The 26858-nt window shown below is 37.2% G+C and overlaps 1 protein-coding gene across 2 annotated transcripts in view; it reads left to right on the forward strand.

Annotated features, from left to right (window-relative positions):
- Nucleotides 1-11998: 11998 nt before the first annotated feature.
- Nucleotides 11999-26858, forward strand: part of HMGCLL1 (3-hydroxy-3-methylglutaryl-CoA lyase like 1) — a 307566-nt gene continuing 292706 nt past the window's right edge. For both annotated transcript variants that reach the window (XM_070073929.1, XM_070073930.1), the window contains exon 1: nt 11999-12238. The gene's annotated coding sequence lies outside the window, so the exon portion shown is untranslated. The remainder of the gene's footprint in view (nt 12239-26858) is intronic.

Here is a 26858-nt window from a genome sequence, read left to right on the forward strand (position 1 = left end):
AGAATTCAGTAGTAAATCTTGGAATTTTTCTTATGTAGTCCTGGGATTTTCTTTGCAGGGAGACTATTATTTATTCATTTTCTTTTTTTTAATTTTAAAAGAAGGTTTTCTTTTTTTCTTTTTTTTTCCTTTTTAATTATTAACTTTTATTTAACAAATATATATTTTTTTAAACTTTTACTTAGTAAATATAAATTTCCAAAGTACAGTTTATGGATTACAATGGCTTTTCCTCCCCCCATAACTTCCCTCCCACCAGCACCCCTCCCATCTCCCGCTCCCTCTCCCATTCCATTCACTTCAAGATTCATTTTCAATTATCTTTATATACAAAAGATCGATTTAGTATATATTAAGTAAAGATTTCATCAGTTTGCACCCACGCAGAACATAAAGTGTAAAATACTGTTTCAGTATTAGTTATAGGATTAATTCACATTGAACAACTCATTAAAGACAGAGATCCTACATGAGGAGTAAGTACACAGTGACTCCTGTTGTTGAATTAACAATTTGACACTCCTGTTTATGGCATCAGTAATCTCCCTAGGCTCTAGTCATGAGCTGCCAAGCCTAGGGAAGCCTTTTGAGTTCGCCGACTCTGATCTTATTTAGACAAGGTCATAGTCAAAGTGGAAGTTCACTCCTCCCTTCAGAGAAAGATACCTCCTTCTTTTATGGCTCATTCTTTCTACTGGGATCTTACTCGCAGATATCTTTCATTTCGGTCCTCTTTTTATTTTTATTATTTTGCCAGAGTATCTTGGCTTTTCATGCCTAAAATACTCTCTTGGGCTCTTCAGCCAGATCCGACTACCTTAAGGGCTGATTCTGAGGCCAGAGTGCTGTTTAGGACATCTGCCATTCTATGAGTCTGCTCTGTATCCCGCTTCCCATGTTGGATTGTTCTCTCCCTTTTTAATTCTATCATTTAGTATTAGCAGACACTAGTCTTGTTTGTGTGACCCCTTTGACTCTTAGTTTTTATCTCTAGTTTTTATCACTTATCTTTCTACTAATTTGGAATTTGTTGTTTCTTACTTTCTAAGATTCTTAAGATACATTAGTAGATTATTTACTTCATCCATTTGTATGTTTTTGAGGTAGCAATAATTGCTAGAAAGTTTTATTACTGATATCTCTGTTTCCCAGACATTTTGATATGTTATTTCCATTTTTACTAGTTTTAAGAAATATTTAAAATTTCTTTCAATTACTTCAATGAACAATTTTTCATCCTGGAGCATTTAATTTATTCTCCTTCTACTTCTATAATATCTAGAGTTTATTCTCCTGTTAATTTCCAACTTTATTCTTGTGTGGTCAGAAAACATACATGATATAGTTTCAATATTTTACATTAGTGAGCCTTTTTTATGGCCTGGTTTATGGCATATCATAGAGAACATCCCATGTACTGATGAAAATAATGTTTATGCGGCAGCTGTGAAATGGGATGTTCTGTAAACATCTATTTGATTGATTTCATCTATAGTGTAGATTTATTTCTTTCTTTGTTTATTTTTTTTCAGGGAAAAATGTGGAGGTTTTAAGTCCTCCATTATTTTGTTGGAGATTATGTGTCCTTTTAGATTTAATAAAATTTGTCTTATAAAACTGGCATTAAATGCTTATACATTTACAATGATCGTGTCTTCTTGTTGAATTGATCACTTGATCATTAGATAGTGACCATTTTTATCTCTTTTTTATTTGAAAGGCAGAGAAACACACACACACACAGATATATATATATATATATATATATAGAGAGAGAGAGAGAGAGAGAGAGAGATTTTTCCATCTACTGGTTTTCTTCCCCAATTCCTACAACAGCTAGGCAGCTAGGTCTGGGCCAAACTGAAGTCAGGAGTCAAGGACTGTATCAGGTTTCCCTTATGAGCGACAGGAATCCAAATACTTGAGCTACAATCTACTATTTCCTAGGGTGCACATTAGTTGAATGCTTGATCAGAAGAAGATGGTGGCTCGAATCAGGCACGTTCCAAGTGGTGGCTTACCCGGCTGTGCCCCCCATGCCTGCATCCCAATGTCTCTTAACAGTTTTTGTCTCAAAATCTGTTTTATTTATACAAATTAGCATTGGGCCGGTGCTGCGGCTCACTAGGCTAATCCTCCGCCTTGGGGCACCAGCACACGGGGTTCTAGTCCCGGTCGGGGTGCTGGATTCTGTCCCGATTGCCCCCCTTCCAGGCCAGCTCTCTGCTGTGGCCAGGGAGTGCAGTGGAGGATGGCCCGAGTACTTGGTCCCTGCACCCCATGGGATACCAGGATAAGTACCTGGCTCCTGCCATCGGATCAGCACGGTGCGCTGGCCGCAGCACGCCTTCCGCGGCAGCCATTGGAGGGTGAACCAACGGCAAAGGAAGACCTTTCTCTCTGTGTCTCTCTCTCACTGTCCACTCTGCCTGTCCAAAAAAATAAATAAATAAATAAAAAATAAAAAAAAAATAGCATAACCCCTCCTACTCATTTTGATTTCCATTTACATGGAATATATTTCTCCATCCACTACCTTTTTTTTTTTTAATTTTATGTAATGAATATAAATTTCCAAAGTACGGCTTATGGATTACAATGGCTTCCCCCCCATAACGTCCCTCCCACCCGCAACCCTCCCCTTTCCCACTCCCTTTCCCCTTCCATTCACATCAAGATTCATTTTCGATTCTCTTTATATACAGAAGATCAGTTTAGCATACATTAAGTAAAGATTTCAAGAGTTTGCTCCCACACAGAAACATAAAGTGAAAAATAATAGATGATTTTTAAATGATGATGAAATCAGATCAGACCTATTGTCATGTTTAATCCCAGTGAGAGTCAAGTTGGGAATTGATAACTTCTTTTTTTTTTTTTTTTTTACAGAAGATGAGTTTAGTATACATTAAGTAAAGATTTCAACAGTTTGCCCCCCCCCATAGAAACACAAAGTGAAATATACTGTTTGAGTACTAGTTATAGCATTAAATCTCAATGTACAGCACATTAAGGACAGAGATTCTACATGAGGAGTAAGTGCACAGTGACTCCTGTTGTTGACTTTACAAATTGACACTCCTGTTTATGGCATCAGTAATCCATCCACTAACTTTTAATCTGTGTATGTCTTTATTGGTGAAGTATAGGCAGAATATTGTTGGGTTTCATGTTTTAGCCTATTCAGACAGTCTTTATCATTTAATTGGGGAATTTACTCCATTTGTATCCAAAGTTTCTATTGATAAGTGATCATTTGGCCCTCTTTGTTTATTTGTTTTGAGTATCTTTGTTCTTTTCCTAGTAGAATGCATACTTTCACACTCTTTCACAATGAAGGCTAATTTTCATTCCTTCTGTATGTAGTACATACTTAAATATCACTTGTAAGTTTAGTCATGTAGTGATGAATTGTTTTGATTTTTGCTTGTCTTTGATCATCTGAGTGTTACCTTCATTCATGAAACACAGTTTTACTGGATAAAGTTCTAGGCTAACAGTTTTGTTTTCTTACAACATTTGGACTTTATCTCTTATCTCTCCATTTTCTCCTGACCTGTAAGGGTTTTTTTTTTTTTTTTTGAGTATTTCTCAGCTTTTGATATGTAAACCAAAACTCCAGCATTTTCGTGGCTCATGACAGTGATATAATAGCTAAAAAAATTCTGTATTCAACAATTTGGATGAGTCTCAGTTATGGTTATTCTTATGATGTTGCCTGGACTCACTGTAGCAGGTGCAGTTAGTTGATGTACCTGTTGCTGTGGATAATTTAATATAGCCTCATTCACATGGACAGCAATCAGTAATGAGTATTGATTGGTGCTTGCATTTAGCAGCTAGCAGTGATAGTGATGGCTAGACCATAAGTCTCCAATATGCTAACATAGGCCTATTTACTTTATTTTTAATTAACATGTAAAAACTCTACATTTTCATGAGATGCCATTGACATTTCATACATGTATACATGTGTAATGTTCAAATCAGGTAAATATTTACTTCTTCAAACATTTATCATTTCATTGTGATAAAAACACTCAAAATAATTTCTTCTAGATTCTTTGAATTATGAAGAATTTTTCATTATCTATAATCAACATACCATGCAAAGAACATTAGAACTTCTTTCCACTTTCTTTTTTTTTTAACTTTTATTTAATGAATATAAATTTCCAAAGTACAGCTTACGGATTACAATGGCTTCCCCCCCATAACGTCCCTCCCACCTGCAACCCTCCCCTTTCCCACTCCCTCTCCCCTTCCATTCACATCAAGATTCATTTTCGATTCTCTTTATATACAGAAGATCAAATTAGCATACATTAAGTAAAGATTTCAACAGTTTGCTCCCACACAAAAACATAAAGTGAAAAATACTGTTTGAGTACTAGTTATAGCATTAAATCTCAATGTACAGCACATTAAGGACAGAGATCCTACATGAGGAGTAAGTGCACAGTGACTCCTGTTGTTGACTTAACAAATTGACACTTTTGTTTATGGCCTCAGTAATCACCCTAGGCTCTTGTCATGAGCTGCCAAGGCAATGGAAGCCCCCTGAGTTCACCGACTCTGATCATATTTAGACAAGGCCATGGTCAAAGTGGAAGTTCTCTCCTCCCTTCAGAGAAAGGTACCTCCTTCTTTGATGACCTGTTCTTTCCACTGGGATCTCACTCGCAGAGATCTTTCATTTAGGTTTTTTTTTTTTTTTTTTTTTTTTTTCCCCCCAGAGTGTCTTGGGTTTCCATGCCTGAAATACTCTTATGGGCTTTTCAGCCTGATCCGCATGCCTTAAGGGCTGATTCTGAGGCCAGAGTGCTGTTTAGGACATCTGCCATTCTGTGGGTCTGCTGTGTATCTCACTTCCCATGTTGGATCATTCTCTCCCTTTTTTATTCTATCAGCTAATTAAAATTTAGTACCCATTGATCAACCTTTCCTCCCCTCTCCATAACCTCTACTCTCTCCAGCCTCTGGTAACCAGTATTCTACTCTTAATGTCTATGAGTTCGGCAATTGTAGATTTCTTCTGTGAGATTTCTTTTGTGAGACCATGTGATGCTTGTTTTTCTGTGCCTAGATTATCTCACCTATAATGACTTCAATCCATGCTATTACAAATGACAGGATTTCATCTTGTTTTAATAACTAAGTAATATTCCTTCATGTATATGTATGACATTTGTTTTATCCATTCCTGCTCTAATTAACAGTTAAGATTTTTTTCTACTTCTTGGTTATTATGAATAGTGCTATAATAAATATGAGAATACAGATGTGCCTTCAACATACTAATTTCATTTTCTTTATATATATATATATATATCATTTGGTGAGACTGTTGAATCATATGGTAGTTATATTTTAATTTTTTAGGAACTTTCAGGCTATTTCCCATAATGGATGTATTAATTTGCATTACCACCAATAGTGTGCAAGCATTCCCTTTTCTTCACATCTTTACTAGCATGTGTTATCTTTGCCTTTTTAAAAAGGTTTATTTATTTATTTTATAATCAAAGAGCGTCAGAGAGAGAAGGAGAGATGCAGAGAGAGAGAGAGAGAGAGAGAGAGAGAGACAATCTTCCACTTGCAGGTTCATTGACTACTTAACCACAATGACCAGTGCCAGGCCAAGCTGAAGCCAGGGCCCAGGAGCTTCTTTCCAGTCTCCTACATGGGTGCAGGCTTCCAAGTACTTGGGGAATCTTCCACTGCTTTTTACAGGCCATTAACAGGGATCTGGATTGCAAATGTTGCAGCCAGGACTGAACTGGTTTCCGTATGGGATGTCAGCATTCCAGGAGACAGTTTTGCCTGCTATGCCACAATTCCAACCCCTATCTTCTGTCTCTTTAATAATAGCCAAGCAAACTGGAGTAAGGGGAAATCAATTAAGAATGAAATATTACATTAACAGGATAAAGGATAAAACAATAAAATCATCTCAATAGATGCAGAAAGGGCATTTGATAAAATTTATTCTTGCGTCTGTGAATGTGGCTACTTGTATGATTTCTTTTTCAGTAAAGGAATTACAGGTATATGAAAATGCTATTGATTTAATTTATTTGGTGACCTGAAACTTTACTAATTACTTTTCAGATAAAATAATTCTGGTGGATTCTTTAGCGTTTTTTTAGGGTTATAATAAAAACGCTTAAAAAATTCAGTTTCCCTTCAGGATAAAAACTCTCAGCAAATTACATATAGAAGGAACATATCTCAAAATTATAAAGGTTATATATGTCAAACCCACAACCAATATTATAATGAATAGGGAAAAACTGAAACATTTCCCCTCAGATCTGGAACAATACAAGGATATCTAATTTCACCACTTTTATTCAATATAGTATGGGAAGTATTAGCAATGGCAATTAGGGGGAAGAAAGAAACAAAGATCAATGAAATTGGAAAGGAGTGAGTCACAATATGTTTGCAGATTACATGCCGTTGTACATGGAAAACACTAAGCACTCCACCAAAAGGCTGTTAGAACTGATAGAGCAATTCATTCAAGTGAAGATACACTCAATAAACAAACACATGAACAAAAAATTGCATTGTTACACACCAAAAACGATCCTGTTTAAAAGAAATCAAGAAAGAAACACCACTCACAATATCAATAAAAATCATGTATTTGGGAATAAATTTAACCAAAGTAGTTAAAATGTGTAGAAAAAATTATAAAATACTGATAAAAAAATCATCAAGACACAAAAATGAATATTCCTTGTTCAAGGTTGAGAAGAACTGATATTAAAATATCACAGAATTGCCAAAAATCTTTTTTTTTAATTTTTATTTTTTTTAAGTTTTATTTAATGAATATAAATTTCCAAAGTACAGCTTATGGATTACAATGGCTTCCCCCCCATAACGTCCCTCCCACCTGCTACCCTCCCCTTTCCCACTCCCTCTCCCCTTCCATTCACATCAAGATTCATTTTCGATTCTCTTTATATACAGAAGATCAAATTAGCATACATTAAGTAAAGATTTCAACAGTTTGCTCCCACACAAAAACATAAAGTGAAAAATACTGTTTGAGTACTAGTTATAGCATTAAATCTCAATGTACAGCACATTAAGGACAGAGATTCTACATGAGGAGTAAGTGCACAGTGACTCCTGTTGTTGACTTAACAAATTGACACTCTTGTTTATGGCCTCAGTAATCACCCTAGGCTCTTGTCATGAGCTGCCAAGGCTATGGAAGCCCCCTGAATTAAAATTCATATGAATTACAAAAGATCTAGAATAACCAAAGTGATCCTGAGGGGGGAAATAAAGTTGGAGGCATAGCAATCTTGATTTTAAAGTATTTTAAAGCTATGGAATTTAGAATGGCATTGTACTGGCATCAAAACTGGCACATAGGTCAATGGAACATAATAGCTCAGAAATCAATCCATGTGCAAATAGTCAACTGATTTTTTGACCCAGGAGCCAAGAACATACACTGGAGAAAGGATAGCCTTTTCAATAAATAGTGTTAGCAGACTGAATGGATATAGTCAGAATAACGAAATTAGATCCCTGCTTTCACCATATATAAAAATCACCCCAAAATAGATCAAAGACCTAAATGTAAGACCTGATACTATGAAATTGCTAGAGGAAAACATAGGAGAAATACTTCAAGTCTTTGGTATAGGTTATAATAAAATCTTGAATAAGATCTCACATATTCAGCTAACAGAAGCAAAACTAGAGATATGGGATTATATCAGTTTCAGAAGCTTTTTCACAGTGCAGAATACTATCAATAGAATGAAGAGATGTCAAACAGAATAGGAGAAAATATTTGCAGGCTACTAATTTGACAAAGGATTAATATCCATAATATTTAAATATGCAAAAAAAACTCAACAACAGCAAGAGTGCAGGGGCCCAAACACCTGGGCCATCCTCTGCTGCTTTCCTAGGAACATTAGCAGGGAGCGGGATCTGAAATGGAGCAGTCAGAACTTGAACCAGCGCCCATATGGGATGCCAGCATCACATGCAACAGCTTAACCAGCTACACCATAACACTGGACCCTGAAAAGGAACTCTTATATACTCTTGGTGGGAACATAAATAAGTGCCACCACTGTGGCATAAATAATATTTCTAAATAATATTTCTAAAAATAGAAATGGAGCATTTATGAACTCATCGTATCAAAGAGATACCTGCTCCACCATGTTTATTGTAGCACTGTTCACAATAGCCAAAATACGGATACACCAAAGTGTCTGTCACCACATTGATGGATAAAAAAGTGGTATGTATATAAAATGAATTAGTATTCTGATATTAAAAAGAGTGAAATCTTGCTGTTTTCATCAAAACAGATGAAACTGGAGGAGGTAATGCTGAGGTAAATAAGCCCGGGCATAGAAAGGCAAATGTTATGTGTTCTCCTTTATATATAGCTAAAATTAAAAATAATTATCTGAATACACAATGCTGACTATTAGAGGCTGGCAGGAGTGGTGGGAGGGATAAAAGGGGCTTGTATTAAAAAAAAAAAACAGAGGAAGCTGGGTGTGATTCATTAATTGTGATGAATATACTAATGAGGTGTTAATAGGGGATATGGGCTGAGGGGTATATGTGAATTTATTGTCTTACTCTTTTATAATTTTTGTTTGATAAATTTAATTATTCTGAAATAAAATGTTAAAAGAATCCCTTGTCAGTAAATGAGATGCAGAAAGAAGGGAAGCATTGAGAGGTTGATTTGTAACTGTAAAAGAAGGATCATGCTGGTAGAACACAATTACCTGTGTGTGTGTGTGTGTGTGTGTGTATCTGTATCTTTAAGTTAATCATACCTGTAAGTTGCCTTTGCAATGAAAAGAAACATATTCACAGGTTCCAGAGATTAGGATTTGGACATTTTGGATATAGCAGTAGTCTGCCTTTTGTACTTGGCATCCTCCTTTCACCTCTACCTGCATCCTGCTCTGCCTACTCTCATTCTATCTCCCTAACAGCATTTCTTAAGAGATCTGTTGTGCAGGAATCACTGTCTTAACAAAATGCTGCTGTAGAATGTGACCAAATACAACCGCGTTGACAATAAAATGTGATAAATGTTTATTTCTCCTCCTGCCCATAGTTTCATCAAAATGATTCAGATTAACATTTAAAATGCGGAATTAAGTACAATAATGTTGATAAACTGAAAGTAGAGCTACCAGCAGACCAGAAAGTTAAAACAAGTCCTGAAAGCTAAAAGGCAGGTGGGATGGGATTAATGGAGAAAACAGAGCAGAAGGATCCAAGCCAAGATTCCAGAAGCGAGAGCAATCAATCCTAATGGAGCCCATGAGAAACTCTAAAGTAGTGACATTAATACAAAATGTAGGAGAGGGTCCTGGGAATCATCAGGGAAAATAATTAATTAAATAACTGCTTTAGTAATAACTGGACCTGGAGATGTCTACTCTCTCTTCCTCCTCCTCTGCCATTTATGCAGATGATATGGCTGACAACAGTAGCATTTACCTCCAACCTAGAACCTAAAACCTGTCTGGCGAGGTATTCTAGAAGGAATTTTGGTCCTGGAAGAGAAGTAGAGAAGGGTTTGAAATAGCTACAGACCTTTATATCAGACACTGAGAAAATATTAGATTAAAAGAAAAGAAAACATAAAGTTTCATGTGGTAGTGAAATATATTAAATTACTCTTTCCCTAGCATAAAATCTATTTAATTTGATAATTGAAGGGATCTCTCATCTCCTTGCTCTGTACCCGAGCACTCTACAGTGGTATTGAATGGTTGACATGACCCCACTCTCAAATGGAAACCAATAGTTGGCTGCTCATTTAAGAGAGAAGCTCTTGGGAAAACAGATACAGACAAGGAGAAAATCATGAATCAACAGTGTACTTTTTGCATAAATGTGAACTAAGGGCTAAAGTTAACTTATATTTTGAGGAGAAAAACACAATGTGAAAACAAAGAATATATATCCAATAACTCAAACCTAATCAAAAGTGACATACAACTTCTCACATTTTTAATAGGTATATTCCAATGTTTTCAACTTTGGCAATATTGACATTTTGGACTGGATGATTCTTTCTTGTAAGGGGCTGTCCTGTGAATTTTAGGATATTTGGCCACATTAATGACGTCTACGCTCTACATACCAGTAGCTACCCTCACAATTATGAGAAACAAAAATATCTCTAGAGTTTGCCTAAGGTTCTTGGGGGAGGGATATGTGGGATGGTGGGAGGGTAGGGATTTTCTAGAGAAACACTGTGTATTCAGAGACATTTGACAACATATTGTATCAACAATTTACGAGCATAATGTTAATAAAGATGAACAATTAGATATCAAGACAGAAATGATAAGAAATAATCAAAAAATTAAGAGAAATCCAATGAATGCACTGAAGAATGAAGTAGATTACACTAATTAAAAAAAAAACAGTATTCTGCAACATAAAAATGAGAACTTCTAACACAGAGAAACAGAAAAATACCAAAGTATGTGAGACCTGCATAGAGACATAGTAGACAGATCTTGGAAGTCATTTATTGAGATATTCAGAATTAGAAAACAGAAGAGAGATGGAAAAAACTTTTCATAAAAGAAAATTATCTTAAGCTGTAGAAAGTTATAGTTCTTCAGGTTTAAAGGACCCACAGTTAGCAAAAAGTATAGTCTGAGAATGTTCTATGGGGCCAGTGCTGTGGCTCAGCAGGGTAAGCTGCAGCCTGGGACACCAGCATCCCACATGGATGCCAGCTGAAGTCTCATATGCTCCACTTACAATCCAGCTCCTTGCTAATGCACCTGGGAGAGTAGTGGAAAATAGTCTAAATACTTTAGCTTCTGCCACTCACGTTGGAGACCTGGATGGAGTTCCAGGCTCCTGACTTCTGCCTGACACAGCCTCAGCCATTGTGGCTATTTGAGGAATGAGCCAGAGGATGGAAGAAAATTTTTCACTCTCCTTTTCTAACTCTGCCTTACAAATAAAATTAATAATTTTTTAAAAAGAATGACCTATGGTTGAATGCTTCTTGGTGAAATATTAAAATCCAATGAAGAAGAAAAAATTCTAAAATTATTTAGAGATGAAGAGATTGTTTGCATAAAAAATTAAGATTAATAAATGATGATAAAGGACTCTAGGAGAAAAATACAGCAATGTTTTTAACTTGTTTCAAAATATTTTAGAATTGCATTGCAAGACAGTATTAAGAAAATGAGAGTATGAATAAAAATATTTAAAAATGAATAACTAAAAGTGTGCATTGTGCATGTGTAAACAAAGAAAAGACTTTTAAGAAAAACCACTAAGAAGAGGATTTCTTGGGTTCATAGTTGGTTGTAACTATGAAAACAAAGAAATCTGAAAATTTTAGGAAAGAATATATTCAACCTTGGTGTTTTCAACTTTCTCCTTTGTGTTTCAGGGGCTTTATGTTTCCTTCTTCAGAGATTTCATCTCATTTCTCAATTCTTCATTAAGTTTCCATAATAATAACAAACTAAATTCTGTTCTTATTTTTTAAATATGAAAATTAAGCCATTCAACAAAATAAAGACAGCAGAAACTGAAAACTTTGATTGAATTCTAGGACAATAAACTTTAATGTAAAATAAGCATGTAACTATTCTAGTTACCCATGCTGACCCCCGGATCCAGTAGCTTAAGCAACAATGATCATATTATCACTAATTCTCATGGTTCTGGGGATTGACCAGCCTCAGCTCAGTTTTCGCATTCTGGATTGCTCATGTGATTACAGTCAGACAATGGCTGGAAGTAGAGTCATCTCCAAGGCTTCCTCTTCTGTCTGGCAGTTGATCCTGGCTGTCAGCTAGGCCCTCAGCTGGGCCTGTTGGCTGGAACATGTGCACATGGCCTCTCCTTGTGATCTGGGTTTCCTCAGAGCATGGTGGCTGAGTTCCAAGAACGAACATCCCAAGAGAATCATGAGAAAGCTGTATTGTCTTTTATGACCTACACTTGGAAGTCTTAGTAGCATCACTTCTGTTTTTATAAGGCTGTGAGTGTCAAGGAGAGTGAAGAATCATCCTGCATTTGATGAGAGGAGAGTCAGCATTAGGCTATAAATGAGGAGTTGCAGATCTGAATGCAGTGTTCTAGGAAAATGCAATCTACCAAAGTAATCAGCACACTAGAGTTGTGAATAAGTGGTGGAGAATAATGAAGTGCATTTTGGGTAAATCTCTCATCTTTTACAGAGGTAAGCAATAGGTACATTTTATTTCAAACTAAAGTAGTAAAAATATTTTATTTAAAGTCATAATTGTAACACTAGAAGATGTTAAAAGGCAGCATTTGACAGTTCTGTGTGGGCATCTCAGGGTGGGAATGGGACAGTGAAATTTTTTTAAACATATTTTGTTGTTATTTTTAAGTATGTTAAATGAACTTTTAAAGATATGTAGTAGGATATAACAAATTGTGTGAGCTTTCATTATTAAATACAATTTTATAAAATAAAACCAAAAGAGTGAAACAAATTCAAGTATTTAATAATTTTGGTCATTTATTTTTGCTTAAACAATAAACGTTTATCTACAACTAGTTGGTAGCTTCTCATATGCTGAGATCTGGTGATTCAGACATAGGCCTGAAAAATAAAATTAACATTTAATTTGACCTAATTTTTAAAGCTTGCAATGGGAAATAGTATCTAAGAGGAGACACACACACAAAATGCATACCTACCTTGACCACCATAAATCACTTTCTTTTTGTTAGTAAAACTGTTACAGACAGAATTCTAAAGAATTCTAAAGAATTCTAAAGAACCCAAAACTAATTTAGCTTTTGGTGTTAAGGGATTTTATATGGAATTCAGGCTGCTACTCAGGTGACTTTAAAATCAGGAGACAGGAGCTGACACTGTGGTGTAGCAGGTAAAATCTCCACTTGCAACACTGACAGCCCATATGGGCTCTGAGTTGAATCCTGGCTGCTCCACTTCCAATCCAGCTCCCTGCTACTGCACCTAGGAAATCAGTGGAGGATGGCCCAAGTACTTGGGCTACTGCACCCACTTGAGAGAACCAGATGAAGCTCCTGGTTACTGGCTTTAGTCTGGCCCAGCCCTGGAAGTTGCTGCCATTTTTGGAGTGAACCAGTGGATGGAAGACCTTTCTCTTTTTGTCTCCACCCTCACCCCATAGCTCTGCCTTTCAAATAAATAAATCAATCATTAAAAAATTAGGGAGACCATCCTGTAATATCCAGATGTGCCCAATGTAATCACATGAACCTTCTAAAATAATATTTTTATTTTCGTTTTATATGAAAAGCAGAGAAAAAGAGAGATAGAAGAAAAGAGATCCTCCCTTCTCCTGGTTCATTCCCCAAATGCCCATAACAACCAGGGCTGGGCTTACCTGAAGCTAGGAGTTCAGAACTCAATCTGGGTCTTCCACATTTGTTGCAAGCATTCAACTACCTGAGCCATCACCTGCTACCTCGCACATTATCAGGAAACTGGATTGCAGGCATAGTAGCTGGGATGTGAACCAGGCACTCTCATACGGGGGTGACCAAGTGGTAACTTAACATTTTTGCCAACTCTCATCTCACATGAACTCTTGAGTGTGGAATATGAAGATAGAGGGCCAGAGATGTAAAACAGAAGAGGAAAGTTGGGATACACAAGAGGGCATGTTGAACTATGAGGAATACTTGTTGAGTTTGCAGATGGGCAAAAGGGGACAATAGCCAGAGTGGGAGCAGCTTCTGGAAGCTGAAAACTATTACCAGCCAATAACCAATGAAGAAATAGGAACCCGTCTTACAGCCTCAAGAAAAGTAGGTTCTGCCAACAGTCTGAATGAACTTGGCAGCAGATCTTTCTCTATAGTCCCCAATAAGAACCTATCCTGCTAACACTTTATTAGCCTTGTGTAACTCAGAGAAACCAATTGAACCAACCCGGACTTCTGAGTTACAAAACTTGGAGAAAATAAATGTATTTAAAGTTGCCATGTTTGTGAGAGCTTATTGTGGCAAACATTAAAACTGCAACCAAGTTCTTCTGACATATGACTTTTTTCTCCTTTAAATGAACAAATTTAGATAGCTGGGGAAAAATGATGTGCCACTGAGAAGAAAATATCCAATAAGGTAGTCAAAAGTGACATCCTTTACATGTCAGACATTTGATAGGCCACACTTAATACATTTTTGATTAATTTATTTATTTTTGAAAGGCAGACTTGCAGAGAGAGAAAGGAAGTGACACAGCTGGTTCATTCTTCAGATGGCAGCAATGGCCAGCATGGAACCATGAGTCTGGGCTCCATCCAGGTCTCCATGTGGGTGGCAGGAGCTGAAACCCTTGGGCCATCTTCTGCTACTTTTTCCAGAGAGCTGGATTGAAAATGGAGCAACTGGGACAGAAACTGTTGGCCCTATGGAATGCTGGCATCACAGCCAGTGGCTTTACTCATTATGCCACAATGCTTGGCCTTTAATTTGTTTCTTAAATGCTGCCTCAAATAACACCACCTATGTTGAATGACCATTCACAACCCCTCCCTGGTGTACTTCCATCCAACTTTCACATGGACATTTCTGTGCCTCTGTAGTATCCCTCCTCTACCAAATCTGCACTTTAACTTTCCATGATTTCACTCATCTGCAGCCAGCTGCAGTCTGAAATATTAAATGTAAAATTTCAAAAATAAATAACTCACAATTTAAATAATCTATCATTCTGAGTAGTGCAATGAAATCTTATACCATCTGATTCCATCCTGCCCAGTATGGGAACTGTCCTTTTATCCAGCTCATGCATATTGTATAAACTGCCCACGTATTAGTCACTCAGTAGCCATCTTGGCTATCAGATTGGCGATTGGTTAGCACAGTGAGAGTGCTCAAGGAGCTTTTACATAGTAGACTAACCTTACATCACAATGAGTGTCATTCACTTCCTTTCATCATGTAGACTTTGTACCACCTCCCATTGTCACAAGAAGTGTTCACAGACTAAAACAAAATATTATGAGACAGAGAATATATTCACATAACTATGATTGCAGTATATTATTACAGATTTTCTGTTTTATTATTAGTTTTCAATCTATTGCTGTGCCTAATTCATAAGTTGATTTTTTTAAAAAGATTTATTTCATTTATTTGAAAGGGAGATTGATTTAGAAAGAAGGAGAGACAAAGAGAGAAAGATCTTGCATTTACTGTTCACTGCCCAAATGGCCTAAAGGGCCAGGGCTAGGCCAAGCTGCAACCAGGAGTCAAGAACTCCATCTGAGTCTCCAACTTGAGTAGCAAGGGGCCCAAGCACTTGGGCCATTCTCTGTGACTTTCCCAGACTCATTATCAGGGAGTTGGATAGGAAGCAGAGCAGCTCTGACATGGGCTGTTAGCATGGCATAAGGGAGCTCAATCTGCTGCATCACAATTCCTGAACCCTTATAAATTGAAGTATAGCACAGGTATGTCCAGGAAATACACACACACACACATACACAATCGATGGTTTCAGATATCCAATAAAGATCTATGAATGTACCCTCTGTGAATAACATGAGGCCACTATACTGTAGTATAGTACTGGTTGATAATTCTCTGGTCTCTTGATTTGGACTCGCATTTAAACTTATTGAATTCTGTTTTCAGCTCCATACTTGACTTCTTAAACTTCTCTTATTTCAGTCTCCCCCACAGTTTTTGGTAAATGCTTGCTCTCTCTGTCCATCCTCTGGGACCTAATGTATGACCTCAATTCCCTTTCCAAGTGTAACTATTTGGCCAAAGGATCACGTTTAGTTAAAGCCTCACGTTTACAATTGTTATCAACACTCTTGAAAACAGGAAAGGCAAGATTACATAATGAGATTTTAAATTAGTGGAACTTTTCTCAAAGAAGTTAACCTTTTCCTTTGTGCAACTGGCAATTAAAACAAAACAAAACAGAACAAAACAAAACAAAACACCAGGGTTACACTTTGAAGACTGTTGACACTGCAGTCAATGCTTCAGGTGATGCTATTTTGGTATGATTTATTGTCATGTCTATTTTTTAGCACTGCAACAGGGTATGTTAGCATAAAGAAATAAATATGTAATGTGATTTCAAGTCGTCATTCTTCTAAGTTTAAAAATGCAAGAGTAAATTTGTCTGAGGCAAGAATCTTAAGTTGCTGACAATGTGTCTAATGATAATGCTGTATATACAGAAGGAGGAAGTGGCTATGGATTTTATAAACACCTGGGTAAACACCACTAACAAATAGTTCAAAAAACGCTAACAAAGTAAGTAGTAAAATAAATATGCGTGACTCCACTATGTATGAAAAGAACATTGCATCTACTCGCTTTTATAAACAACTATATTCCTCAGTCTTGCTACTCATAAGCTCCACTTTGTTACATATCCTACTCAGTCTCAGTCTATGTTTATACTAATAATATAAATGTGTTATCAATAACATTTGCACAAGAAAGAAATCTATGTGGAAAACAGTTTTCAAAAAGCAAAAGTGTGTGTTCCAGAAGTCTGTAAAAGTTATTTTTCTGTTTCCTGTCCCATCTCTCTATTTTCTTCCTCCTCCTTCGGTTACAGAAAATCCCTTCGAGAAAGTTCAAAGGTAAAAGAGAACCTGGAAACTTCCTCTTATATCTTGGTGATTTTATAGTTCTTCATATGTTACACTTGTACTTACTTCAGGGAATTTAATCATTTAGAAGGATAAAAAAAATATGTCTTTCCCATTACTAGAGATACTTTTCTTGGTTCTGGTGCTCCTTTGAATGAAGTAGACTTTTTCTTCTTGACTTCTTCTTCCAAGGAGCAAAGTAAGATACACAGGAAGTTGAAAATAACTCCTAGCTAGTGTTGAAGATTTCCATAGGAGTAAGCAGTAAAGAGTTTGTGGAATCTTTATTAATGCAACTGGGTTGAGTCCCAATAAATATGATGAAGACTTCCAAGGAATCATGATTCAGATTCTTACATTTTGGCATTCGTTCTAGCCCTCTGCCTTGTAAACCACATTTAGGAATATTTATTATTTATTTATTCACATAACTTTTTATAAATAAATATTTTTTAAAATGTAGTTTACTAGGCAGAGGGCTAGAATGAATGCCAAAATGTAAGAATCTGAATCATGATTCCTTGGAACTCTTCATCAGGGAGAGAGAGACAGAGGGAGAGTGGGAGAGAGAGAGAGAGACAGAGGGAGAGAGAGTGGGAGAGAGAGAGAGAGGGAGTTTTTCATTCACCAATTCACTCTCCACTGGCTTCAAAGCCAGGGTTGGATCAGGCCAAAGCCGGAAACCTGGAACTCCATCTGGGTCTCCCATGTGGATGGCAGGAGCCATCATCCATTGCTTTCCCAGGTGCATCAGCAGAGAGATGTGTAAGAAAAGGGAGCAGTTGTGGAACTTGAACTGTCATGCTGATACAGACTGTGGGTGTTGTAAGTGGAGGCCACCTCCTACACCACAATGCCATCCCCTTTAAATGACGTTTTTGAGATTGAATGAACAACACATTGTTTTGCCACATGAAAAAAAAATCATCAAATAGTATTTTTGATACCAAAACACTGGTTTTTCTATTCATTAGTGAATAGAATTCTAATAATTAATCTTTTGTCCTTTACTACTTCTGCTTAGTTATGCAGAATATGGATACCTTTTGAAGAAATGAATAAAGGTGATACTAATAATAGTTTTCCATCATTTCAATACGAAAAAGAAAATTTTAAGTAGTCTTTTTTAGTTAATAAAATATGTAAACCTAAAAATACCTCAAATAAGTAACATATTTATTACTAAGTACATGTATAAGTACCCCTACCATGACAACTAAATAAGGGAATAAAATTTATTTTTTAAATAAAGTTGTATTTTGGAATGAATGTTACCACCCAAAAATTACTTTCATACGCTCTAATAAATCCTTTTGAGGAACTTTAGCAGTGAAAATTGTACATCCTTTCAGAATAGATATTCTTAGAAAAATAGAATGAGGGGATTAAAATGGAAATTTGAAGAATAGAATTGATGGTCAAAGTCATAATGCTTTTTGGAACCAAATATTAAAAGGTGAGAATGATTTTTTTTTGTGGTTATGAACTTTCTTCATGGTATTTAACATCGTAATTTTAAAAATGAAAATTACAGTTGCTAACACTATGGAGGACAACATAGAGTTGTGCCATATGTGTGAGCTTTGGTTATTGAATTAATTTAAAGCAAAAATTTTGAGTTTATATATTATAGTCATTTATATACAAAGTCAAACTTTGAAACTGTTTTTGCCTCTTAAAATGTACATAGAATAGAATTTACCTCCCAATTTAGAACATATGTTTTTAATATAAACAATTGACATAGTTCTACATGGTAAATAATTTAACTATTTAGAATTCATTTCCTTTCCTTTAGCTCCAACACAACCCACTGAATTACATAAGGATAATTATAGTTCTTCCCCATGATTGCTTTTTCTGAGTGTACATTTAACATCAGAAATGTTGACATATAGCATTCCCTAGAATATTATTGCCTAGAAAACCACTTCCACAGTACATTAATCTGTGCTCCAGAAAGAAAATATTTGACACATATATATTTGGGAAATAATAAATTAAGAAATTTAAATAGGTCTATTTATTGTAGGAATTCTTAGACTGGTGGGCATTTGAATTTCCAGTAAGGAAGTGTAATATTCATGTAATAAACAAGTTTGACAATGGAACTCTGTTAACATAGAGCCTGTCCAGGTAGTATAAATTTTTAACACTTTTGTGAAATTTCAATGTAAGATATAATGTAGAGATTTAATGAGTACTGCTTATCAATCAAAATAATTCTTGAATCAAGACTTTCAAGTTTAGATTTTAAGATAGTTTCTCTTGAAGAAACTCACAGTTCCCTGATTTGAGTCAAGCACATAAGCCCCTATAAGTCATTGTAGAAAAGATTAATAATAGTTGAAAATTTAATGAAGCTACTATAAGAATAAGAGAAAAGAAGAAAGAAGGACTGAACCTGCTGAGGAAGACATGGGAAATTTCATCCATGTAGGAGAATATAAAGTGTTTTGCAAGGTTTCTAACTATAAATGACTTAAAATCATAGTTGCACAGTTCATATACTAGAAATTATTAATCCTTTTAAATTCATTTACTTTTTATTTAGCAATTAATTCACCCACAAAACCTGTATAATGTATTTTAAAATAAATGTTGTATTGAATATTGAAAATACAAAAACATTTACAACCTCTATATAAGTGATTAGAAATTCAGGCTAAATAAATAACCAAACTATAACAAAATTCAAATCAATTATCTCACAAAATTATTTTTGTTGTTTTATTTTTTGAGATTCATTTATTTATTTGAAATGCAGAATTACAGAGAGAGAGTGAAGTAGAGAGAGAGAGAGGTGGGGGGAATATTCCATCTGCTGGTTCACTCCCTAAATGGCCAGGAGCCAGGAGCTCCACCTGGGTTTCCATATGGATGCAGTAGCTCAAGCACTTGGGCCATCCTCTGCTGCCTTCCCAGGCATATTAGTAGGGAGCTTGATCAGAAATGGAGTAGCTGGGAATCAAACTGGTGCCCATTTTGGATGTATGCACTGCAGGCAGAGGCTTCATCTTCTATACCGTGGTGCTGAACAACAAAGTTATTTTAAGAACACGTTTATATGATAGAAGATATGGAACTTGAATACTTGTGTCATTAACCCGATGGCTTATGCAGGTTCTTTTACCACATGTATGTGATTAAAAACAAGAGATCCACATTTAATATTTCATATGATGATAGAAAAACTTTAGACTCTTTTTCTCCCAACATTTTAACAATTTGCAGTTATTAAAGTTTCGCACAGGGGCCGGCGCCGTGGCTCACTTGGTTAATCCTCAGCCTGTGGCACTGGCATCCCATATGAGTGCCGGTTCTGGTCCCGGTTGCTCCTCTTCCAGTCCAGTTCTCTGCTGTGGTCCGGGAAGGCAGTGGAGAATGGCCCAGGCTTGGGACCCTGCATCTGCGTAGGAGACCGGGAGGAAGAGTCAGGCTCCTGGCTTCAGAACGGTGCAGTGCTGCGCTGGCTGTAGCGACCATTTGGGGAATGAACCAACGGAAGGAAGACCTTTTTCTTTGTCTCTCACTCTCACTATCTATAACTCTACCTGTCAAATAAAAAAAAAAGTTTTTATATTAGGTGTATTCAAAATATTGTGGCATTAACAAGCAATGCTGCTATACTTATTTGTATATAGATAATATACATAACATGAATAATATTGCTTGTATATAAGTATACATATACCACTAAATATACATTGAAGTGTGAGATAAATTGATAAGCTTGAAATTAATGATTGCAATTAGCTGATACATTCTGAATAAAATTATCTGAATTCAATGATATTAATTTTAAAATTTACTTCATCTAGTTGTGATATAAAATATGTTAATACTAATATTACAGTGTCATACAAATTTATTTTTAAAACCTTTTTTATTAATTTTGTGCAGTGTGATTTCATTTTAGTTTTTAGCAACTTTGTTAATTAATGTGTGATTCAGCAATTTAAAGGAATATTTTGATTTGTTTTTTCCATGAAGCTTCATTTTGATGCTGTTGTAGCTAGAAAAGAGAGCTCACATCGACAGATCCAGCTATATACTGCAACCTCTCATGCAGTCACAATGTTCCCATAGCCTCAGATCACAGGACTCCCACAATCACAGGGTACAGAGGATCTACTCTGCCCCACTAGCCTGCCCACCCATGCAGAGGCTGTGATGTCACCAATGCCCATTGCCTATGGGTGCTCTGCCTAGGTGCTTTGAGAGGTTGGGAACACCTCACAGTTATACATGGGCACCCAGTCCCCTGTCAATCCCTCCCAGCCTGTCTCAATATCATCTGGAATGTGAATTTTTCCATCTTGTAATCCCTGAAGCACATGTGTGCACAAGAGCTGCGGCCTACAGTCCTACTCATTTCACAATTGTGCCTTCGCCCTGCCAGTTGTCTGGCAGGTACAAGAGTCTCTGCAGCCATTACTGATGTTGCATTGGCTCCTTCTCCCAGCCCTTTGCTGGGTGCATGCACCCAAGCTGCTATGGCTGCTACTGTGGTCAAGATGGCGTCTGTCCCTGCCGGTTGCTGGGCCTATGCACAAGAACTGCCATAGCTGCTAACTACTTATGTCCAAAATGGCAGCCACTCTCTCTCAGCTGGTTACAGCACACTGTTGTCTAGAGATCAGGAAAGAGAGAGGAACGTGCTCTTTTTTTTTTTTTTTTCTGGATTGGTGGGTACCCTGCTCCGCTCAGGACACCAGGCCAAACTCAAAGACATTATAGTCTGCTAGGCTTTCCCTCCAGGTGTATCACCACTGGCACTGGCCACTGCAGTCTGATCTCACCTTGCTCTCCAAACCTGGCTCTTGGATGTAGGAGTCATAAGTTATGTCCATGCCCACTGCTGTGTGTCTGCACCTTCCACACAGACCCATGTCATTTCTCCTCCTTCTACAGAATCTCACTACAGTTTTTCCTCCAACTCTCCCCTGAAAATGACCTTTCTCCACCTTTTTTTCATACTATTTTCCCCTAGCCTATAGCAGTGTGCTCTTTCCCTGTTCTGCCATCTTGGAATCCATTAAACTTAACATAAGTTTTAAGAAATAAAAATGAAGCATCTATTTGCACTAGTGTGCCCCTTTAGTTTCTATTCATTGAGATAATTATTTTCACTTAAAACCCTGGCTAAATTGTGTCTAAAGTATCCTTACATATATGTACAAAGATACTTGCATAAACTTTTTTCAAAAAGGGGCAATTTAAAATAACTTTGAGATCTAGAAGTAAGACACTGGTTATATAAATTGTGATTCATGCATAGATTATTATTCCATAACTAGGGAGAATATAATACATTGAAAACAGTAAATTAATTGAAAAATAAAAAGCAAACAGGTAATAAAACAGGTAATAAAAGAGTAAGCAGACTCTTTTTTTTTTTTTTTGACAGGCAGAGTGGACAGTGAGAGAGAGAGACAGAAAGAAAGGTTTTCCTTTGCCGTTGGTTCACGCTCCAATGGCTGCCGCGGCTGGTGTGCTGCGGCCTGTGCACCACGCTGATCCTAAGCCAGGAGCCTGGTGCTTCTCCTGGTCTCCCATGCCGGTGCAGGACTCAAGCACTTGGGCCATCCTCCACTGCACTTCCGGGCCACAGCAGAGAGCTGGCCTGGAAGAGGGGCAACCAGGACAGAATCTGGTGCCCTGACCGGGACTAGAACCCGGTGTGCCGGCGCTGCAGGTGAAGGATTAGCTTAGTGAGCCGCGGCGCCAGCCAAGAGTAAGCAGATTCTTTCTAAACATCCTTAATATCTGAAAACATGAACCAAAATATTAACTCTCAAAGAATGGTAAAATAATTGTGATATTCTATATTTTTCTCATTGTTTATTTACAAATCATTCAGTAGATTTCATTCAGAATAAGATTATTGACTTTAGGAAGTTGCTATTCATTTAATGAATTCTTTAGTATAATGTTGTTAATTTCTTTGGGAACTTACTGTTTTGGTTTAAAAAATGTCAGTCAAGAGCTAATTTCACGTGAGGTATGGCCTCCGAATGGTCCTTTCTCAAGTGAGCAAGAAAGCAGCCTAGCTCCAGGGGACAACTGGAATAAAAACAAGAGGTTTCCTGAAATGCTGCAACTTTATTTAGTCTGTGTCTGTGCGATACTCGAGTAAAAATCAGTTCTGTCAAATCAGGCGATCCAGGAGCCAAACTCAATAAAATGTAAAAATCAATCCCAAGAGGTTTTTGACAGTTGTGAAATCTAACCTGAAATTTCCCTTTTCCTTCTGTGTTTAACAATAGCCTAAGGAGATAGGCAGAAAATAATTTGGCTCAGTTATGCATTTTTTTTTCAAAACAAGAGAAGTCTGTTAAGTGATTTTTTTTAAATGTTAGAATAGACCTGGTTGTACCTATTTTTCTTTTCTATTCATTAATTTATCAAAAAGGGAGATCTAGTTTTCGTATAATATCAATGGTCCTTGAGGGAAAAGATTCAAAATATTTTTAGAAAGAAACCCAAAGCATGTTTAAAATAAAATGGGAGCTGCTTACCACAGCCTGCAAGGCCCTATGAAAATAAGTGCATGCCAAGTTCTCCTGAGCTCTGGTTATGCTGGTTTCTCTCACTGCCTTAAAGATAAATTCATTCCCACCAAGGACCTCACTCTTGCTCAGGGTACTTTGACAATTGTTAATCCCAAGTTTTTTGATGACTGGTTGGTTCTCATCAATAAATCTTGTATAAGAAGACACCAATTTCAGGGAGATCTTGCCTGACCAGGTACCTTATCTAAAAGTAGCTGCCCATCCACCCTAGTCTCAATCAGTAGTCACAAGACTCTGGTTCCTGGCTGGCTCCATGGTCACTTGGCTAATCCTCCGCCTGCAGCGCCAGCACCCAGGGTTCTCGTTCCGGTTGGGGCGCCTAATTCTGTCCCGGTTGTTCCTCTTCCAGTCCAGCTCTCTGCTGTGGCCTGGGAAGGCCGTGGAGGATGGTCCAAGTCCTTGGGCCCTGCACCCTCATGGGAGACCAGGAAGAAGCACCTGGCACTGCCAGCACAGCGCCGGCTGTGGCGGCCATTGGAGGGTGAACCAACAGCAAAGGAAGACCTTTCTCTCTGTCTCTCTCTCACTGTCCACTCTGCCTGTCGAAAAAAAAAATAAATAAAATAAAAAGAATGAATAATCTTCCTTGAATAAATGACATTTAAAGATATCAAACATGCAAACAAAATTTCATGGAACATTGGATTAATATGGATTATTTTCCTAAAAAAAAGATAGTAATTTTGATGAATGAGAAACAAAAAAAATCCAACAACAAAAAGTAACTTGGTGAAATAAAACATTTAAAAAATACTTTCAGGTTTCCATAGTGATAGTCTTCATTTTCTTCTTGCTTAAAATTTCGGGTATTTTCTAAGTAATACTCTTTTCTTGGACCAATTATTGAATGTCTATATTAAATAATACATAGTGTATGTATATGTGCAGTTTTAAGCTCTTGTTTTCTGATAATATAACTGTTTGATTTGGACAGATGGGAGATTTCCCCCTTTGCATTTCAGCCACATTTATTTGTGATTTGTTATTGTTTGAAATTTGAGAATGTTTTACACACGTTTACAAAGAAAAACATTTGGCCTTTGATAAACGAATGACAAGCATGATATAAACGCTCGGGATGATCCTTTAGGATCTTTGCTGGGAGACCTGCACATCTGTCTCCAGCTGTACATCTACTCAGAACTGAAATGACTAATCCTGGTTTGGCCAAAGTCAGTAATTATTTTTACTGTTGATCTGAAGATCAAAGGTTATTCCCAGGAAGTAAGGATAGGGCAATGGACTTAGCTATCTGACAGCCATGGGGATTTATGCAAGCTATCATTTGTTCATGGTTTGTACATTAACCTGGTGCTAATGCACATGGCTGACAGCACAAATGTAAACAGCCTTGATGTGATATTAATTATAATTGGCTAAAAGTAAATTAATCCATTAGTTTTGAATCATCTTTGCCCTCTTCTTTGGCCTCAAATCTGACCCCAAATGTTGAAAGCCTACAGCTACCTCACAATTTAAAAACAGTCTGTGAATATATGAATTACCACTATTTAGAACTTCTTTGATTGAATTCTTTTTCATTGAAAAAAATCATTGTTTCAAAGAGCTTTCAGAGGTGAGATTAGTCTCACTTTCAAAGAGGTTATAGCACTTGTAAATTCTTACTAAATCTTACCATGTAAGTTTTCTATGTATTTTTTTCTTCTCATCCAAGGAAGAGATCTCAGGTGGAGAGGTAAACTCACTGAAGGGCTTCCCACTCGTGCTGCTTACTCTAAAAGATCCATAGTTAAGATATGAAGTTATTGGCCCCAACTCAGATGTTAGACCTGCATGTAAATCTGTTAATTATGGATAATTCCTACTATGTTTAGGGCACCACACTAATCACTCTTTTTTTTTAAAGATTCATTTATGGCTGGCGCTGCGGCTCACTAGGCTAATCCTCCGCCTAGCGGCGCCCGCACACCGGGTTCTAGTCCCGGTCGGGGTGCCGGATTCTGTCCTGGTTGCCCCTCTTCCAGGCCAGCTCTCTGCTGTGGCCAGGGAGTTCAGTGGAGGATGGCCCAAGTGCTTGGGCCCTGCACCACATGGGAGACCAGGAGAAGCACCTGGCTCCTGCCATCGGATCAGCGTGGTGCGCGGGCCACAGCGCGCCGGCCGCGGCGGCCATTGGAGGGTGAACCAACGGCAAAGGAAGACCTTTCTCTCTGTCTCTCTCTCTCACTGTCCATTCTGCCTGTCAAAAAAAAAAAAATTCATTTATTTATTTGAAAGGCAGAGTTACAGAGAGGCAGAGGCAGAGGCAGAGGCAGAGAGAGAGAGGTCCTCCATCCAGCAGTTCACTTTGAAATGGCCACAATGGCCGGAGCTGCGCCGATCTGAAGCCAGGAGCCAGGAGTTTCCTCCAGGTCTCCCACATGGGTACAGGGGCCCAAGGATGTGGGCCATCCTGTAGCGCTTTCCCAGGCCATAGCAGGGAGCTGGATCAGAAGTGGAGCAGCTGGGACTTGAACCAGGAACTATATGGGATGCCAACACTGCAGGCGTCAGCTTTACCCATTATACCACAGGGCTGGCCCCCACACTAGTCATTAAATGTATGTTATCTCTCCCAATTGTTTGAATTCATAGTGGGTATCATAATTTTATTTATATATGCATAAATTGAGATTCATTAAATGATAAGTAAAAGATAACAGGGTACCTCTGCTGCAATTCAAAACAAGTCCTTTATAAACAATAAAATACCATCTTTATGATCAAAATGATGATTTTTATACTAACTTCTATTGTTATCCTAGGTTAGAAAACCTATATCAGGTTTTACTCTTTCATGAATCCTTACTTTGTTTATTTTGATGTAATTATTGTTGGTGATTTGGTAAATTACATGAAGTATATGACTTCCTTAGGTGGTTATGTTTTCCTTGGAGGTATTAGACTACAGAATTTATTTGAATAAGCTTATATATGAAATTGAACTTCTTAGGAAGGACTTTTTTAAAAAGATTTATTTTGAAAGTCAGAGTTACAGGGGGATGATGAGAGAAAGAGAGAGAGGAGACAGAGAGAGAGAGAGAGAGAGAGACAGAGAGATCTTCCATCTACTGGTTCATTCGCCACATGGCATCAATGGCCAGCACTAGTATAGGCTGAAGCTAGGAGCTTCACCCGAGTCTCCCATGTTAGTGGCAGGGGCCCAAACACTTGACCATATTCCACTGCTTTTCCCAGGCCATTAGTAGGGAATTGTATTGGAAGAGGAGCAGCCGGGACATGAACTAGCACCCGTATAGCATGCAAGTTTCTTCGGCAGTGGCTTGACCTGCTATGCCACAACGTTGGCCCTAGGAAAGACCTCTTTTAAAGGTTAAAATCTCATTTTTATTCTTTCAACTCTTACAGTTTCACTGGTAGAAATTTGTACAAAACACACACTCAATAAATTTAATAAATATTTAGACAATAAATAAGAATTTCAGTTAACTTTAAAGAATAGGTCAAGTAGTTAGAAAGCTTTTTCATTTCTTTTTTTCACTAAACGTTTCACATTGTTTACATGGAATGAGCACATATGAATACAAAATTCTATTTTTTATTGCATAAATCACATATTTTAATATTGCTTCTAAAAACTTTATGAAAGTTTATTTGATTTTATGAAGTCCAATGAAATATG

Source organism: Oryctolagus cuniculus, chromosome 5, assembly GCF_964237555.1.
Source record: "Oryctolagus cuniculus chromosome 5, mOryCun1.1, whole genome shotgun sequence".
Taxonomy (NCBI): domain Eukaryota; kingdom Metazoa; phylum Chordata; class Mammalia; order Lagomorpha; family Leporidae; genus Oryctolagus; species Oryctolagus cuniculus.